At 48.5% G+C, this 19,566-nt stretch overlaps 1 protein-coding gene across 1 annotated transcript in view; it reads left to right on the top strand.

The window, feature by feature from the left end:
• The first annotated feature begins 14,409 nt into the window (after nucleotides 1-14,409).
• LOC147685287 (alpha-N-acetylgalactosaminidase-like) overlaps nucleotides 14,410-19,566 on the top strand; it is a 163,481-nt gene continuing 158,324 nt past the window's right edge. The window contains exon 1 of the mRNA XM_086941200.1: nucleotides 14,410-14,530. The gene's annotated coding sequence lies outside the window, so the exon portion shown is untranslated. The remainder of the gene's footprint in view (nucleotides 14,531-19,566) is intronic.

Here is a 19,566-nt window from a genome sequence, read left to right as displayed (position 1 = left end):
TCCAGTGGTCCGTTGCCAACATTGTTGCTCAGGGCGTCTGTAGTAGGGTCAGTTAGCTTACAACTGTGATCCACCTGATTGGATTTTGGTGCGTTTTTCTTTCCGCCAAGTGCTGAGACAGTCGGAATCCGTTGTCTTGTTGTCTTGCCTCGAGTATTACTGGCTGGGGCAAGTGAGTCCTGAATATTCAGGGAAGGAGCAGGTGGGACATTTAATACCTCTATATCCGCGCTCAAAATGACAGACAGAGGTGAGTCAATTGAGCCTCCAATTGACAGATGTGGGTGGGGCCCGCCAGCTACCCCCTTCCTTTTGCTCATTGTGGACATATTCCCCAACTATGCGCTGTGTAGATGTAATAGTGAAGCACCAATACTTTTTCAAAAAGGCAGTTTTACCTTGAATACTGGATCATTGGACCTTTAGTCGCAGTACCAAGAGGGATGGCCCGGCCCGGCCTCTTCTGGCCCCTGATGGCCACAGATGGCCCGTTCTTTGCCTGAGCTTAGCCCGGCGGCCACCCGCACACGTCCCGTGATGCGTGGGGGTGGGAGCGCTTTGAAGGCTGGTGCCGGCGCGCGGCTGACGTTGCTCCCCTGGTGGCTGCTGGGAGTTGTAGGCAGTTGATGCACACTGCTTCAAAGCCATTCCCCTCATGGCGCTATGGTGACAAGAAGCTGTTCCCTCACGGCGTGGGAGCAGGTCAGAAGGCCGTTCCCCTCACGGCACACCACGGTGAAGCCTCAGGACTGCCGTTCCCCTCATGGCGATATGATAATCTGTTAGCGCGTCCCGCGATGTGTGGGGGCGGGAGCGCTTTGAGGGCTGGCACCGGGGCGCGGCTGACGTTGCCCCTCTGTTGGCTGTTGGGAGTTGTAGGCAGTTGATGCACACTGCCGCGAAGCCGTTCCCCTCACGGCGCTATGGTGACAAGAAGCTTTTCTCCTCACGGCGATATAATAATCTGTTAGCACGTCCTGCGATGCGTGGGGGCAGGAGCGATTTTTAGGGCCAGCGCGCTGGTGACGTTGCTCCCCTGGTGGCTGCTGGAAGTTGTAGGTTGTTGATGCACACTGCCGTTCCCCTCACGGCGCTATGGTGACAAGAAGCCGTTCCTCACAGCGTGGGAGCAGGTCAGAAGGCTGTTCCCCTCACGGCACAACACGGTGAAGCCTCAGGACAGCCGTTCCCCTCACGGCGATATGATAATCTGTTAGCGCATCCCGCGATGCGTGGGGTTGGGAGCGCTTTGAGGGCTGGCGCCGGCGCGGCTGACGTTGCTCCCCTGGTGGCTGCTGGGAGTTGTAGGCAGTTGATGCACACTGCCGCAAAGCCGTTCCCCTCACGGCGCTATGGTGACAAGTAGCTGTTCCCCTCACGGCGTGGAAGCAGGTCAGAAGGCCGTTCCCCTCACGGCACAACACAGTGAAGCCTCAGGACAGCCGTTCCCCTCACAACGATATAATAATCTGTTAGCGCGTCCCCGCATGCTGTCACTACAATTGGGCCCATTGTCATTCTAAAGTGCTAATCCGCTGCAGTCCCAGAATGACAATGGGGCACTCCACAGTCTGTGCGAGGTCGGGGAGGGGACGCTGCAGGCAGCCTCTGCAGGTTGAAAGATAAGAGCGAGAGGCCCGAGTGAAATCTTTTAACCCCTTCGCTGCGGCGGCTATTCCGCCGCAGCACTAAGGGGGAGGCGGGGCCGTGTGGCGGTCCCGCGCTGGTGACGGAACCGCTTCGTCACGGCCCGCGGGTGAGTTGTGCTTGTGACGGAACGGTTCCGTCAGGGCCCGCCTGCTCTTTAGAACGTCAGCGCAGGCGCAGAATTCGCGCCACGCAGGCGCGGTGAGCGGGCCGTGACGGACCCGTTCCGTTACCAGCACAGCCCACCCGAGGCTCGGACGGAACGGTTCTGTCACGAGCATGGGAGGGGTTAAACTCACGGGCCTCTCGCATGGGATACCGCATTCCTTACTGTAATTTCCTATGTTAATTTTAGTATGATGTCTGTAAGGCGTCCGTAATTTGAGATCCCCAAATTACGGACGCCTTACAGACATCATACTAAAATGACGGACGGTCCGTGAAATTTAAGGACGGTTGGTCACCCTAGAATCCAGTTACATAATAGCATTATACCTACGACAAGCCAGGACTATTGGCGTTTTCAACAGTTGTTAGCTGCATAACATAAACAAGTAACATCTATGGCTTCGTTGTAGATATTGAAAAAGCTTCAGTGCTGAAATGATGAGAATGTGAAAGAACTATGACACATCATTATGACTTGCCTCTTTAACGTTATATGAAAGGCAGTAAAGGGTGGTAACGCTCTAGAAATTAGTTTTATTTTTTTCACAGAGGGTGAGGGCGAAAATGGAGAGCCCGATAGGGTCCCATCTCCACACCTGCTGTTTTAGAACTGCCGGTGCTGAGCACCAGCCAGCCCCGGACTTCTTAAAGCCCTGCCTGCGCTTCAGGGCCCCCCGTTGTTCCTTCAGGAGGAAGCACAAGACCTTAGATGGTCTACTAAAAACCACCAGCAGCAGCAGAAAACTTCTCCAGCGCTCCTCGATACCCCCCAGGGGTGCTTTACCCTGCTTCATAAATGTCGATTGATTGACTATAACAGCCCACAGGGCATGGGCGTAGGAAGTGTGGGGGACGCGGGGGATATATCCCCCACAGATTTTGGAGTGGGGGGACACGGGGGACAAGGGTGGGGGGGACGAGGGGAGAAAAGAATTTCCGCTCTCTCTCCTGTCTGTGGCAGGGCCATTAGCGCATGAAAGCGCTACCTAATGGCCCGTTACTTGACGTGCCTGGAGTCAAAGAGGCCACCCGCCCTTTGCCCTTTGTTATGCTGCCAGAAGGCTCGGCGTTCATGGAAGGGTAGAGAAGGGGGGAACAACTGTCTCTTTTCCTTCATACCCATTTCTGTCTCTGTCTCGCTCCTGCTTAAGTTCTGATTTCAAGAACTCTTATGTACTCTCTCTTGCATCACCTTTTCTTTATTTGTTTGATTGTTTCTCTGTGAAATGGATCCAAAATAGGCGGGCACTTTGGCTGGATATTTCCTCATTTACTGACCGTTTTATAATCCAAAGAAAAACCTCAGGACGGAGAGAAAAATAATGAAATACCTAAATTAAGCAATACAGAGTGGTCAGCAGACAGGCCAGATTGTTATTTTTATCCACACATATTAGAACCACTTTACAGAGTTTGCCAGTCAAAGCGCTTTCTTTTTTTCTTCTTTCTTTGAACAACATTGTTTTCCCAGGGTGGGGAAGTGCACCATTCATGAATGTCTGACATAATACCGACAGACAGAATATTGAAATGCAAAAATATCGGAGCAAAAATATCGACAGCAAAAATATCGGAATCTTATCTTCATTAAGGTAAGTACAAAAATATCGAAAAAATAATATCGTAGTACAAAAATATCGGAATCAAAAATATCGTTTTTTTAAATGTATTAATATTAATGTAAAAATATTTTTAAAAGCACCAGCGGACGCCCCTAGAGTAAACACAAGTACCATCCCCGTGTTACTTTATGCGGACGACGCTGTGTTGCTTTCTAGGACCCCCCGGGGTCTACAGCTCTTGATGGACAAATTTGTGGCCTTTATAGAAAAAAGAAAGTTGGTCATTAACAAGAGCAAGACATATGTGATGGAGTGTGGTGCTAGCAATGTTAAAACTAAAAAGCCCTATAGGTATCACATTGATGGCCAGGTGGTGCAATGTGTGGAAAATTTCTGTTACCTGGGGGTTACCTTTTCTAAAAATAGGTGCTGGGATGTTGAGCACAAGGTGGTGCGTGATAAAATGACCAGGAGCGCCAACGGAATATTTGCTTTCGCAAGTAAACTAGGTAGTAGAAGGCCCAAGGTAATGCTTAAGATTTTTGAAGCCAGGTGTCTCTCGGCTGCTCTTTACGGAGCAGGGGTTTGGGGGGTATCCAGGGTAGAACCTCTACAGGTAGAAGAGAATATTTTTCTGAAAAAATTACTGTGTCTCCCGACATCCACTGCTAATAGTCTGGTCCACAAAGAATTAGGATTACAACATCTAAATGATCTATTACTGTTGAGACCTCTGATGTTATGGCGCTCGGTCTGGATGAAAGACGAAACCTCATTTAACAGGGCTATTATTGAGGATTGTCTACGTCTAGACTTTTTTCTTAAAATCCCATGGATTAAGTACATAATTGAATCCTTTTCCAGGGTGTTTGGATTAAACGTTACACTAGATCACTGTTCTGCCTCGGACTTCTCTAAAGAGAGTCTGAAATCAATCTTTTTAAATCATTGTGCAGAAAAACGAGATATGGATGATCTCAAACTCTCCACCTGTATACGTTATAATCAATTGAACGAATTCGTGGGCCTACATCCCTACCTCCCCCAGGTGACCAAAGGGCAACACCGGTTTGTCCTCACCAGGATGAGGATGGGTACGGCCCACCTATTGGTTGCATTTCCTGAGATTAAGATGCGCCCTATAGGTCCATGTCGGTGTGACAACTTTTCAGAACAAAGCACAGAGCACTTTCTACTTGTATGTAACCTGTACAGTGAATATCGGAAATTCTTTTTAAAACCTTTATTTATTAAATATGGAGCAAGAACTATTAAAGCGGCAATGAAGTTACTTTTTAATCTACATCACCCTGACATCTGTTTTTATACGGCTAGTTATATACTCAGGGCTATTAGCTCTAGGAAAAGCATGATTTTTTAAACTCACAATTTTAAAGTAATTTATTTATTGGAACCGTTTTTTATTATCTGACATATATATGTATCTTACTGTATTTTTAGCAGATTGCGATTGCCAAGTGTATTTTTCGTTTAATATGTGGTGTATGTATTGTTATGTACTTTTATGGACATGATTTACATGTTTCCGAATAAAGTTTTTGACTTACAAATGTATTAATATTAATGTAAAAATAATTTTAAAATACATATAATTTTACAAATATTAAATAAAAATATTAAAACAAAATTAAAACTAATACATATACATTTAAAATAAATAAAACACTTAATAATTTAATGTAATTTTAATTTTTTTCATGTAATTTATTTGATTTAATGTAATATTTTTTTTTTTTTACCCTGTACGCCTGTACCCCAAAAACCCAAAACTGACCTAAAAATACCCCTTTACCCAAAAACTGAAAACTGACCCTTATCCCTAAAAATACCCCTTTACCCAAAAACTGAAAACTGACCCTGAACCCTAAAAATACCCCTTTACCCAAAAACTGACCCTGAACCCTAAAAATACCCCTTTACCCAAAAACTGAAAACTGACCCTGAACCCTAAAAATACCCCTTTACCCAAAAACCCAAATCTGACCCTGAACCCTAAAAATACCGCTTTACCCAAAAACTGAAAACTGACCATGAACCCAAAAAATACCCCTTTACCCAAGAACTGAAAACTGACCCTGAACCCTAAAAATACCCCTTTACCCAAAAACTGAAAACTGACCCTGAACCCTAAAAATACCCCTTTACCCAAAAACTGAAAACTGACCCTGAACCCTAAAAAATACCCCTTTACCCAAAAACTGAAAACTGACCCTGAACCCTAAAAATACCCCTTTACCCAAAAACTGAAAACTGACCCTAAACCCTAAAAATACCCCTTTACCCAAAAACTGAAAACTGACCCTGAACCCTAAAAATACCCCTTTACCCATGAACTGAAAACTGACCCAGAACCCTAAAAATACCCCTTTACCCAAAAACTGAAAACTGACCCAGAACCCTAAAAATACCCCTTTACCCAAAAACTGAAAACTGACCCTGAACCCTAAAAATACCCCTTTACCCAAAAACTGAAAACTGACCCTGAACCCTAAAAATACCCCTTTACCCATGAACTGAAAACTGACCCTGAACCTTAAAAATACCCCTTTACCCAAAAACTGAAAACTGACCCAGATCCCTAAAAATACCCCTTTACCCAAACACTGAAAACTGACCCTGAACCCTAAAAATACTCCTTTACCCAAAATTAATTAATATTATTTAATTACCAATTAATTATTAATTAACAATAACAATCAAGTAAATATATTAGCACATTTGCTGTAATTATTTAATGTAATAATTAATATTATTTTTCCCAATTAATTAATTAAGAATAACAATAAATTATATATAAAATAAATTACTATAATTAATGTAATTAAATAATTAATATTAATTAATTACCAACTAATTAATAATTATAAATATGTACAAAATTATATTAATTAATTAACTAATTAATAGAAATTAATTACCAATTAATTATTAATTAAAATATGTACAAACATATATCAATTAATTAATTATTATTAAATTACTTCCCACCCTATTCCCCTATAAACCCATAACCCGCTACAGAACATATTTATCAATTAATCAATTAATTAAAAATAATTAAAAATTATTTCTCAATTAATTAATTAATAATTCCTACTAATTAATCATTAATTTAACATAATTAAATTACTTCCCACCCTATTCCCCTATAAACCCACAACCCGCTACAGTAGTAAAAGACAATATTTAATTAAATTACATTAAAAATAAATAATAAAACATAATAAATACAATATAATATACACTAAATTTATTTAAAAATTGATATTAGTAACATCGAAGTTATTAATTTCGATATTATTGACATCGATATTTACAACTTCGATATTACTGATATCATACTAATATCGATATTAAGACTGCTGATATTACGTACCTTCGATATTTTGTCCCATCGATATTTAAACTTCGATATTTTTGTATATCGATATTTAAAAATCGATATTTTGTCTGTGTACCACCATCCATAAAGGGACTGCAATACCTGGTTGATGGGTGAAGTGGAAATGTTTAATACAATCGTTTTCAACTGTTTTAATTATTTTAGCTTATAAAATGTGTATTGCGGCTCTGTGTTCGGGGATGTGATTTATTTTTAAACCAAACTGCTTACATTTTGAAAGGATATAAGCAATGGACATTGAAACGGGTCCCTTCCTGGTCCTGTAGCCATGTCCTGAAATTTTCAGGAAAAATCACTTAAATTTCTGAATAATGAGTTTAAAGCTGTTAAGGTAACCATGTTGTTCCTGAATACATTTCACGTGATTTGCTTATTCTTGCATTCCTTATGAGTGTTTGCTTTTTTCGGGGTGTTCTTCATTTTTTTCAGGCAGCATTTTACTGTTGTCTAGTGCATAATTTGAATTTAGTTGCAGCACAATTGAGTTGTAGCTGAAGGCAGTGCAAGTTTCTCCCAGTGGGGCACTATGGTGTTCAGTGTGGAAGAGGATGTTGCACTCTGGCCAGAGCTGCTGAATTTGGAACTGGCGCACCATTTTCAGCCTTCATGACCAGTCCACCAGACCGCACCCCTGACCGAGCTACACCTTAGAAGGACCAATAGACCTTAGAAGCCTTGATGTCTTAGCACCCGCAGGTGGACCCTAACAGTGGCAAGTGTGAGTTAACCTTGAAGGCCTGTCCACCACAATCCATACTGCAGTTCACCTCCAGTCTTGCGAGCAGGCATACAAAGAAGCACACCTAGATCATGGGTACTCACAAACTTTCTCTCGGGGGTCGAATTTACAGTGTGGTTTGTGGCCGAGGGCCGCACCGGTGGAAGCAGGGTCAGTGGGGGAGGGGCTAGAGGGAAAAAAACTGTGACCATGAAGTTGAACTCAGGCCCCTGCAGCGGACGCCTTCATCCACTGAGCCAACAGACCGGCATACACACACATCTCTCTTTCTTTCTCTCTCTCTCTCTCTCTCTCTCCCTCTCCCTCTCCCTCTCCCCCTCTCTCCCTCCCTCTCTTTGTCTCCTTCCCTCTCTCTGTCCCCCTCCCTCTCTGTCCCCCTCCCTCTATCTCTCTCTCGCTCCCTCCTTCCCTCTCTCTCTGTCTCATTCTGTCTCCCTCTGTCTCTCTGACTCACCCCTTTCTCTTTCTCTCTCTGTCTCCCTTCCTCTCTTTCCTTCCCTCTCTCCGTCTCCCTTCTTCTCTTTCCTTCCCTCTCTCCGTCTCCCTCCCTCTGTCTGTCTCCATCCCTCCCTCTGTTTGTATGCATCCCTCCCTCTGTCTGTCTCTCTCCCTCTGTCTGTCTGTCTCCCTCCCTCTGTCTGTCTGTCTCCCTCCCTCTGTCTGCCTGTCACCCTCTGTCTGTCTGCCTGTCACCCTCTGTCTGTCTGTCACCCTCTGTCTTTCACCCTCTGTCTGTCACCCTCTGTTACCCTGTGTCTCCCTGCCTGTGTCTCCCTCCCTCTGTCTCTCTCCCTCTGTCTCCCTCCCTCTGTCTCCCTCCCTCCCCCGTCTCCTCCCTCCCTCTGTCTCCTCCCTCCCTCTGTCTCCTCTCTGTCTCCTCTCTCCCTCCCTCTGTCTGTCTGTCTGTCTCCCTCCCTCTGTCTGTCTATCTCCCTCCCTCTGTCTGTCTCCCTCCCTCCCTCTGTCTGTCTCCCTCCCTCCTTCTGTCAGTCTTCCTCCCTCTGTCTGTCTGTCTCCCTCCCACTGTCTGTCTGTTTCCCTCCCTCTGTCTGTCTGTCTCTCTCCCTCTGTCTGTCTCCCTCCCTCTGTCTGTCTCCCTCCCTCTGTCTGTTACCCTCTGTCTGTCACCCTCTGTCACCCTCTGTCTTTCTCTCTCTGTCTCCCACTCTCTGTCTCCCACTCTCTGTCTCTCACTCTCTGTCTCCCTCCCTCTATCTCCCTCCTTCTATCTCACTCCCTCTATCTTCCTCCCTCCCTCTATCATCCTCCCTCCCTCTATCATCCTCCTTCCCTCTATCTTCCTCCCTCCCTCTATCTTCCTCCCTCCATCTATCTGCCTCCCTCCCTCTATCTTCCTCCCTCCCTCTATAGCCCTCCCTCCCTCTATCGCCCTCCCTCTATCTCCCTCCCTCCCTCTAGCTCCCTCCCTCTAGCTTCCTCCCTTCCTCTGTCTCCCTCCCTCTGTCTCCCTCCCTCTATGTCCCTCCCTCTATGTCCCTGCCTCTATCTCCCGCCCTCTGTCTCCCTCCCCCTGTCTCCCTCCCTCTGTCTCCCTCCATCTCCCTCTCTCTCTGTCTGCCTCTCTCTCTCCCTCTGTCTCCCTCCCCCTCCCTTTCTGTCTCCCTCTCTTTCCCTCCGCCTACATCTGTCACCCTCTGTCTCCCTTTCCCTCCTTTTCGATCCCTCTGTCTCCCTCCGTCTCCCTCTCCATCTCCCTGTCACTCTCCAGCTATCTGTCTGTTCCTGTCCCTGCCTCTATCAGTCTCTGTCTGTCCTTGTCCCTGTCTCTGTCTCCCTCCCTCTGTCTGTCTCCCTCTCCGTCTCTCTGTCTCTGCCTGGCTCGGTCTGCCTCTGCCTGTCTCGGTCTGTGTCTGTCCCTGTCTCTGTCTGTCTCTGTCTCTACCTCTACCTCTATCTCTCTTTGTCTCTATCTCTGTCTGTCTCTGCCTCTATCTGTCTCTGTCTGTCCCTGTCTAAATCTGTCCCTGCCTCTATCTTTGTCTCTATTGGTCTCTCTCTCTGTCTGTCTCTATCGCGGTCTGTCTCTATCGCGGTCTGTCTCTACCTCTATCTGTCTCTGCCTCTATCTGTCTCCGCCTCTATCTGTCTCTGCCTCTATCTGTCTCTGCCTCTATCTGTCTCTGCCTCTATCTGTCTCTGTCCCTGTCTCTGACCCTATCTAGCTCTGTCTGCCCCTGTCTCTATCTGTCTCTGCCTCTATCTGTCTCTGTCTCTATATGTCTTTATCTGTCTCACCTCATCCGGCTCTCACTCCCTGCTGCCCTCCCACCTCCCTCACCCGGGCTCTCCCTCCCTGCTGCCCTCACCCGGCTCTCACTCCCTGTTGCCTTCCCACATCAACCGGGCTCTCATTCCCTGCTTCCCTCCCCCCTCACCCAGACTCTCACTCCCTGCTGCCCTCCCACCTCACCCAGCTGTCACTCCCTGCTGCCCTCCCACTTCACCGGGCTCTCACTTCCAGCTGCCCTCCCACCTCACCCGGACTCTCACTCGCTACTCTGTCCTCCGTCACCTCACCCGGCTCTCACTCCCTGCTGCACTCCGTCACCTCACCCGGCTCTCACTCCTTGCTGCCCTCCCACCTCACCCAGACTCTCACTCCCTGCTCTGCCCTCCGCCATCTCACCTGGACTTTCACTCCCTGCTGCTCTCCCACCTCACTGGGCTCTCACTCCCTGCTCTGCCCTCCCACCTCACTGGGCTCTCACTCCCTTCTCTGCCCTCCCACCTCACTGGGCTCTCACTCCCTGCTTTGCCCTCCCACCTCACTGGGCTCTCACTCCCTTCTCTGCCCTCCCACCTCACCGGGGTCTCACTCCCTGCTCTGCCCTCCCACCTCACTGGGCTCTCACTCCCTTCTCTGCCCTCCCACCTCACTGGGCTCTCACTCCCTTCTCTGCCCTCCCACCTCACTGGGCTCTCACTCCCTGCTCTGCCCTCCCACCTCACTGGGCTCTCACTCCCTTCTCTGCCCTCCCACCTCACCGGGGTCTCACTCCCTGCTCTGCCCTCCCACCTCACTGGGCTCTCACTCCCTGCTTTGCCCTCCTACCTCGTTGGGCTCTCACTCCCTGCTCTGCCCTCCCACCTCACTGGGCTCTCACTCCCTGCTCTGCCCTCCCACCTCCCTGGGCTCTCACTCCCTGCTCTGCCCTCCCACCTCACCAGGCTCTCACTCCCTGCTCTGCCCTCCCACCTCACCGGACTCTCACTCCCTGCTTTGCCCTCCCACCTCACTGGGCTCTCACTCCCTGCTCTGCCCTCCCACCTCACTGGGCTCTCACTCCCTGCTTTGCCCTCCAACCTCACCGGGCTCTCTCTCCCTGCTCTGCCCTCCCACCTCACTGGGCTCTCACTCCCTGCTCTGCCCTCCCACCTCACCGGGCTCTCTCTCCCTGCTCTGCCTTCCACCACCTCACCTGGACTCTTACTCCCTGCTGCCCTCCCACCTCACCCGGACTCTCACTCCCTGCTGCCCTCCCACCTTACCGGGCTCTCAGTCCCTGCTTTGCACTCCGCCACCTCACCAGGCTCTCACACCCTGCTGCCCTCCCACCTCACCCGGACCCTCACTCCCTGCTGCCCTCCCACCTTACCGGGCTCTCACTCCCTGCTCTGCCCGCCCACCTCACCCGGACTCTCACTCCCTGCTGCCCTCCCACCTCACCGGGCTCTCACTCCCTGCTCTGCCCTCCCACCTCACCGGGCTCTCAGTCCCTGCTGTCCTCTCCCCCCCCCACACACCCTCCCCTGTGTGTGTCAGCCTCCAGGGCAATCACACAGCCGCACCCCAGTACTTCACAGGTCTTTAAAAGACCTTTTGTTTGTTAATGAGGCTTTGTTCACCTCTTAGCGCCCCTGCAGCTCCACTCTCACTGTGGCTGGAATCGCCGGGCCCCAGAGAGCAGGCTCTCCGATTCCCACTGCTGCAACCGGCGGTGTTTGCTGAAGTTTAGAAAAAGATCACAGGTGCGATCATGTCTCAAGGTCCGCGGGCCGCCAAGGCAGGTTTGCCGGGCCGCTACTGGCCCGCGGGCCTTACTTTGAGTACCCCTGCCCTAGATTGACAGTGCCTGTCACTGAGGTCACAAGATCCTTGAGGCCAGTCCACCGCATCCATTTGCATGCACACCAAACTTAGGGGGTGATTATAATGGAGGTGGAACCGCCACATCACCCCGTCAGTCGCGGTCCCAGCGCCATCGGTGACTGCATCTACGCCAACCATGTTACAACGGCGGATGGTTCCCTGGTGGTTGGAAAGACCAACCGCCACGCACCCGACTGGCTCCTTGAGCCCGCCAGTGCGGCTGAGGGGCTTGTGGTTCCTACAATGCTGGTGGTACCTACCAGGCACCACAGTAAGGATTATGATACCACTTACCCACCAGCCTATCCATGGCAGTTCACCCACCATGAAATTTTGGTGGAAAGGGACATTGGAGGCCCATAGCGGGCCCCTTTCCGCTAGGCCCCCAGACATGGGACCTGGGGGGCATCTAAGAAGCCCCCCTACATATCACTGCACCATGTGGCAGGCACCACATTGTGCCTGCCACGTAGTGCAGTGATATATGTAACATGTCAGTTTTTACATTGCGGCAGATGATGCAGCCAGCAGCACCTGCTGCAATGTAAAAGATAGGCACGGCGAACGCCATAGTGGCGGTTGCATTGTAATGCCTATCGTGGGGCCGCCACCTTGAAGGCCAACGGTCCCATTCCCCGATTCGATGGCGGACGGACTGAAGTCCGCCTGCCTTCGTAATCAGCTTCTAAGTTTGCAAACTTCATGGTCTCTGCTTCATGCACAAACACTTTTAACATGTGCAGCCTACTTTCGGGCCACTGGAATTATGCAGCAATGGAGGCCAAAATGATGTTGCAGTGTTGACTAAATGATGCAACAATAAAAAGGCTGCAGTGTGATGCAGTGCATTTTATGATACTTTATTATTTTAACATATTTATACATACTAACAGCCTCTGCAAAGCTTTTGCCTCATTAGTACCTGTGTAACATACAAATGCAGAAGAGGGAAAGGTGACCAGTCAACCTTTGCAAAGGGCCCTGCACTTCACAGAACATATTAGATATGTTAGATTATGCAGCAGATGATGTATTATGTGGCAAATATGATACAGCCATAGTTAAGTTGAAAACATTTTTCCACTTAACTTAATTTTGCCCCAGCATTGTAGTTGGTCAATTTATAAGTTCCCCAAACCCAAAAGTCGAGTTTGGGCACAATTTGCATTTTAAAAGCAGTCCTACAACACAGGGCTACTTTTAAACTGACCTCAGGCTTCAGCAGTGTACACATGAAAACGCAGAAAGTGCTGATGGCCTCTAAACTGCCATGCCCTATTACATTCTAGGGACTTAAAGGTAGTTCTAATCTCCCTGCCCTATTATGAACTAGGGCCTTATAGGAGAGGTCATGCCAATCATAGAGGTACCCTAATCCATAGTGCACCCTAGTGTATGTAGGTGTTTCACAGTATCTTTAAGTGTCTCTTTCAGAATAGCAGTGGTCCTGTGCCTGTTCAGGCAGAGGACAGGGTCAGTCAGAGTCAGGTACCACCAGTACCAGTCAGCAAAACGTTGGGGAGGGCACAGGATGGCTTTGCAACACTAAAGAAGCACAAACTCAGAATTTAAAACATAACACCATGGTTGGGGGGGGGGGTTCTCTTTAATAATCAGAATTGATTTCTATCCTAATGAACTCATTTCCAACTTTAGGATAAGGAAAGACTGGGGAAAAATCATAATGTTCAAATCTATACCTTGAGGCTTTCATGCAGCTCTTTGATGACGGTTAATAGCTCACTGTTCAATATTAGGATTTTAACTTATAAACTGCAAATATCAAAATAATCTCTCAGACAAAAGCAGTAAGTCACTGACCAATTTACATGACATGCATTTTGTGATCTGCGTGCTACACATTCTTTGCAGCAGGCATATTAACCCACTGTGTCTACCTTACCAAGAGTCAAAACTTCCACTAGACAAACCTCCGATCTCTCACAATAAAGAACATTAATCACCAAAGTTATCTTCACATTTTTATTGTTGCCTGAAAAATGCTGGAGACCAGGAATGCAGCAGCAGGTACTTTTCAAATCATAATGCACTTGCAAACACGACGCCCCCAAACTAAGTAAGCGACCTATGTTTGCTTGGTGCAGCAAGATTCACATACATGGTGCTTTAACATTTTGGTCTGATTACTATATGAATGTAAATAACAATAAAGCATACATGAAAACTGTGACAACATGCCTGCTTTTCTCAATATTTCACTTCGAAAGTATGCGATTGTATTTGTTTAACGAGCAGTGATTTGTATAGGGTCACTGGAAAGTCCACAAGGTTGTCCCCCACCCTCCCCCCCCCCCCCCCCCCCCCCCCCCCCCGAATTTTAGTGTCTCCTACGCCCCTGCCACAGGGGTTTTGTGTCCTGGGACATAGGGACTAACATGCGATTCCCACTCTTCCGCGATGCCGTTTACAGCAGGGTAAGCAGTATTTATGATCTGAACGTGGCGGCCCCAGTTTTCGATCCAAACCCAGGGGGTTGCGGATGTCGCGTGCTGCAACCAGAACATTTGGAGACCTGCACACTACTACCTAAACAAAGGGTGGTGCCGGTGCTGTTCCACAATTACAGCCAGTCATTTAATAGCATTTCTTAATCCGCCATATAAATATTTGGAATAGTGGAAAAGCGATAACGTAGTTTACAAAAAAGAAACAGATCGAGAAAGAAACCTCCGAGGTCTCCGAGCAGGAAGCGGATTCGAAGGCGGAAACACGAGCACGTGACCCTGAGGCATGTGACCAGGAAGCCAGCGGCAGGTCAGTTTCAATCACAAGCCGCGTTCACAGCCAGCGAGTCGATTTCAGAAGGAACAGAGGGTTCCTGGAACACAGTCACCGCACCGGCAGCTCTAACGCCGGAGGTGAGTAATAAAGCGGCACTGAGTGATCCGGACATTTTACTGAGTGTTATCTCGGGGGAATGAAAACAATATTTCCTCGAAGTTTGCATCGTTTTTAGGTCCTACAGACTGCTGTACTTCTCATTTGTAGTTGTAAACCCCCCCGCTTTCCAGAGAAAGGCTCATTTCATCTTCGCTTCCCTCAGATATACTTCTGTGCTTGCAAAATATGCTTGATTGTTGAAAGACAAGTGTGTGTGCGAGTAACAGTAATACTTGTGGCATATTAAAAAGAGGTCTTCCACGTGCAATAAACAGTAACAATTACACAGGCATCTGAAGATGCAAAAGCGCATCGGTGTGAGACTGGAAGGTTTCAACAAAACTTGGCTTGTGTTTGTTTACCAAAAGCCTACTTTGTAAGGGCGTGAGATCCAATTAAAGTCTTCTGACTGACTCACCAAGGTTTAAAGGTATGGGCTAAGCAGTGCTTTAAATGGGACTCATTTAAATAGGTTAGAGGTGTGGCAAATGGGCGGGGCCAGGGGCGGGGCTAAGGGCAAGATATGATGATACATAATGACTTCTGTACTAGTTGCAGCACATATCAAAACGCATGAGAAATACGTTTATGTAAACCAATCCGGTTAACTCATTACACAAAATGAAAGTCATATAGGATGACATTTGAACATTTCCTTGTTATGTCATATTTGCCGCTTCTTAATGCCATATGTTATTTGTTGTTGTTTGGCACCATACTATACATTCACAAGCGTGCACACACACTGAGAGCAAAACCAGCTGAGATGAATACTAAAGCATTCCAGCCATTCCCTTTAAAATATCTCCTGAGAGTTTCCTGATTCTCTCCCTTTTTCTCTCACACACAACAGGTAAGAAGAATGTTGTGGGCTTTTGATATTTGATAGCCCCTGAACTTTCCCACCCCATGTTAGACATTCGTTCTTCAGATCCACCAACTCCTGTCCTCACCACATGTGGCAGGCTGGTGGTGGTGAATGAATTATTGGCAGGTTTTTATTTCTTTTTTGTGGTGCCTCCCTCCCAGTTTTCTTGGACTCCTATGGCAGCTGAGATTCCCTGTGATGAGATTAGATTCGTACTTGGCAGAACTTTAGTCTCCCGACCATTAATTTTCATTGGCAAATTGTAATATGGACCAAAGTTTTTATTGGTGGTACTGTTCCCCTGCTCCTTCTGCCCATCCTGCATGGACGTCCTATCAGCCATGGCACCTGGGACGTGGCTGCTGAATTTTTAGGCATCAAAGCCTTGCTAGGGCACTGTTAGGAGCTATTTTGATAAATGTATTGATCTTCTTGAGTTTCGCAGTTGTAGGGAAGACAGCAAAAAGTGATGAAAAGAAATGGCTTTGGCGAAGGTAGAGGATTCCTTGAGACTGCCGCACACTTTAGTACGGCCAGTGCATTTCCCTAAATGGTACAGGATTACAGACTAGCAGCCCCAGCCCATTTCACACACTTGATAAAGGATTTTCTACCTTTTCTTTACCTGACCTGTTTTCCTTTACCTCTTCGAATTTGCTCTCTAAGTTGACTTCTTTGTTTTAGCTGAAGTCTCTCCTTGTACATCTTGCTTGCATTTAGCTCTCTCATATTTACCCTTTTTTAGGTCTCGCCTGAGCCAAAGTGCCTGCGCATTGCTCCAGCGAGATTATAGTAAGGGGAAAAGAACAGTCTACCAAAACGGCGTATTAGACACAGTTCATGTGATCTATGCGCGTGCACAACACCAGCCACCAGCCACGTCACACACCACCATTTGTCTGTGCCTCGCATCAGACTTCAAAGGCTGCCGCCCCCCCCCCAATCATACTTCAAAGGCTACCGCTCTCCCCGCCCCGCATCAGACTTCAAAGGAATGTGCTCCCGCTCCCCCGGCTACAGCAATGCGAGAGCTTGTCTCCGCCTGCTGTCCCGTGTGCTTGCATCTTCCTTCCTTGGCCCTGGGTGTTTTCCTTATTCTCCCATTCAGTGCCTTCTCCACCCCGTACTTGATTGCTGTCCAAGCCCCAGCCCTTGCTGCCTCCATCATTAGACACTCTTCCCTGTGTTTTCCTGTTTCCCCTTGCTTTTTCCCGGCTCCATCATTCTGTTCTTTGATAAACTGAACACCCTTTATAGCACTCAACCCTGCGTGTTCTTAGCTTCAGTCTCTGTGCTGCTGCAACACATCACTCAGGGGCACCACCACATCACTCAGGGGCACCACCACATCACTCAGGGGGACCACCGCCTCTCTCAGGGGAACCACCGCCTCTCTCAGGGGGATCACCGCCTCTCTCAGGGGGACCACCGCCTCTCTCTGGGGCACCACCGCCTCTCTCTGGGGCACCACCGCCTCTCTCTGGGGCACCACCGCCTCTCTCTGGGGCACCACCGCCTCTCTCTGGGGCTCCACCGCATCACTCTGGGGGCTCCACCTCATCACTCTGGGGGCTCCACCGCATCACTCTGGGGGCTCCACCGCATCACTCTGGGGGCTCCACCTCATCACTCTGGGGGCTCCACCGCATCACTCTGGGGCTCCACCGCATCACTCTGGGGCACCACCGCATCACTCTGGGGCACCACCGCATCACCCCTCGGGGGCACCACCGCATCACCCCTCGGGGGCACCACCGCATCACCCCTCGGGGGCACCACCGCATCACCCCTCGGGGGCACCACCGCATCACCCCTCGGGGGCACCAGCACACCCCTCGGGGACACCTCTACATCACTCGGGGACACCACCACATCACTCGGGGGCACCACTCACGGGCACCACTCACGGGCACCACCACATCACTCTGGGACAGCACCACATCACTCTGGGACAGCACCACATCACTCTGGGACAGCACCACATCATTCTGGGGGCTCCACCACATCACTCGGGGGCTCCACCACATCACTCGGGGGCTCCACCACATCACTCGGGGGCTCCACCACATCACTCGGGGGCTCCACCACATCACTCGGGGGCTCCACCACATCACTCGGGGGCTCCACCACATCACTCGGGGGCACCACCACATCACTCGGGGGCACCACCACATCACTCGGGGACACCACCACATCACTCAGGGGCACCACCACATCACTCAGGGGCACCACCACATCACTCAGGGGCACCACCACATAACTCAGGGGCACCACTCAGGGGCACCACAACATAACTCAGGGGCACCACCACATCACTCAGGGGTACCACATCACTCGGGGACGGCACCACATCACTTGGGGACACCACCAAATCACTCGGGGACACCACCACATCACTCAGGGGCATCACTCGGGGACACCACCACATCACTCAGGGGCATAACTCTGGGACACCACCACATCACTCGGGGGCACCACCACATCACTCGGCGGCACCACCACATCACTCGGCGGCACCACCACATCACTCGGGGGCACCACCACATCACTCGGCGGCACCACCACAATCACTCGGCGGCACCACCACAATCACTCGGGGGCACCACCACATCACTCGGGGGCACCACCACATCACTCGGGGGCACCACCACATCACTCGGGGGCACCACCACATCACTCAGCCCAACCACATCATCACTCAGCACCACAACAGCACTGTCCTTGCTTTCTACCAATAAGCATTGCCATAGTCAATAGAACTCGCATTAGGAAAGTGTGAGCTATTGGCTTTGTGAATAACAATGCTTTTAATTTATATATTTTCAAAGCCATCACATATTTAAAAAAAATGTCATTTACAATACCAATAGCTCACGCTTTCCTAATGTGAGACCTATTGCATTGCAAATGCTTGTTCTACATTACCTCTTTCTCATCCTCACTCATGAGAACATTATATTCCTCCGCCTCCCTGTACCTGCATCTTCCTCTTTCTACTTTTATTTATCTCTCCTTCTGCCTACATCCATGTCTCAATTTACTTTACTTCCAGCCCTAGCTCACATATCCATCTATTTCATCTCATGCCCTTTTCCTTATACTTTGTGTCTGTCGCTAAACTTTAAAAAAATGTTTTAACATACTTTATTGATTTTTCTCTCTTAAACTTTGTATGTTACACATCACATTACACTTTGGCAGCATCTGTAATCGCTACCTTAGAATAATTGTACACATTTACTACACAGTCATATTGTAAGGTAACTACACAGAATCAGTCTACATAATTAATTGTAGCAAGATACAATGCTTTTGGGATAGCCATCCAAGTTGATGGTGATTCGTTATCACGTTAATTAAAAACTCAAACATTCCCTAACTCCCCCCTCCCAGCCCACCCCTGTCGCACATGTACGGCCATATCTATCGCCTTCTGCATTTTCCAAACTACTTTCCTAATCTATATGCGTATGCCATATATCTCCCTGTCTGCTGCGTAGTTAACCAGGTTCAGTTACCTTTCTGTACCTGTAGTAGTGTATTCTGTTTGGGTTCTCAATCTACATCTGCCAATTTCATGGTTTCCAGTATTCCATCCCACTCCAGTGCGATTGGCGTTTTTCGTAGACCCCTTATTTCTTCTCTGTGCAATGCCGCACTCTCGGCAGTACCCCATCTCAGTAATTCCGTGTACCAGGTTTGTATATCCGGAGGCTTCTGTGATTTCCATCTCATAGTTACATTACGTATAGCTAAGATGAGTGCTAGGTTTATAAAGCGATACTGCACTTTGTGTTTGGATACTTGTTTGCTTAGTCCTAAAATGCATACTTCCATTGTGTTCTGCAGTTCCCTGTTTGCCGCATTCCTTGTTCTTTGCCTTACGGCGTCCCAATAACTCAGGACCTTTGGGCAGGTCAATATCATGTGGAGTAGGTGCGCTCCCTCTAATAAGCATCTCGGGCAATGGTGCTGAGTTTGGGGAAACATTCTATCTAATTTATGGGGGATGAGATAGGCTCGATGCAGCACCATTGTCTGTCTGTATTTGAATTTCGTGTTCCTCGATATCTTTCTCGGGTGCTCTAGTATCTTTTCCCATTCTTTACCCGTTATGGAGCTGCCTGCATCTCTTTCCCATGCAGT

Source organism: Lissotriton vulgaris, chromosome 10 (assembly GCF_964263255.1).
Source record: "Lissotriton vulgaris chromosome 10, aLisVul1.2, whole genome shotgun sequence".
Lineage (NCBI taxonomy): Eukaryota > Metazoa > Chordata > Amphibia > Caudata > Salamandridae > Lissotriton > Lissotriton vulgaris.
Note: the sequence above shows the minus strand (reverse complement) of the source record. Positions and strands in the feature narration are given on the sequence as shown.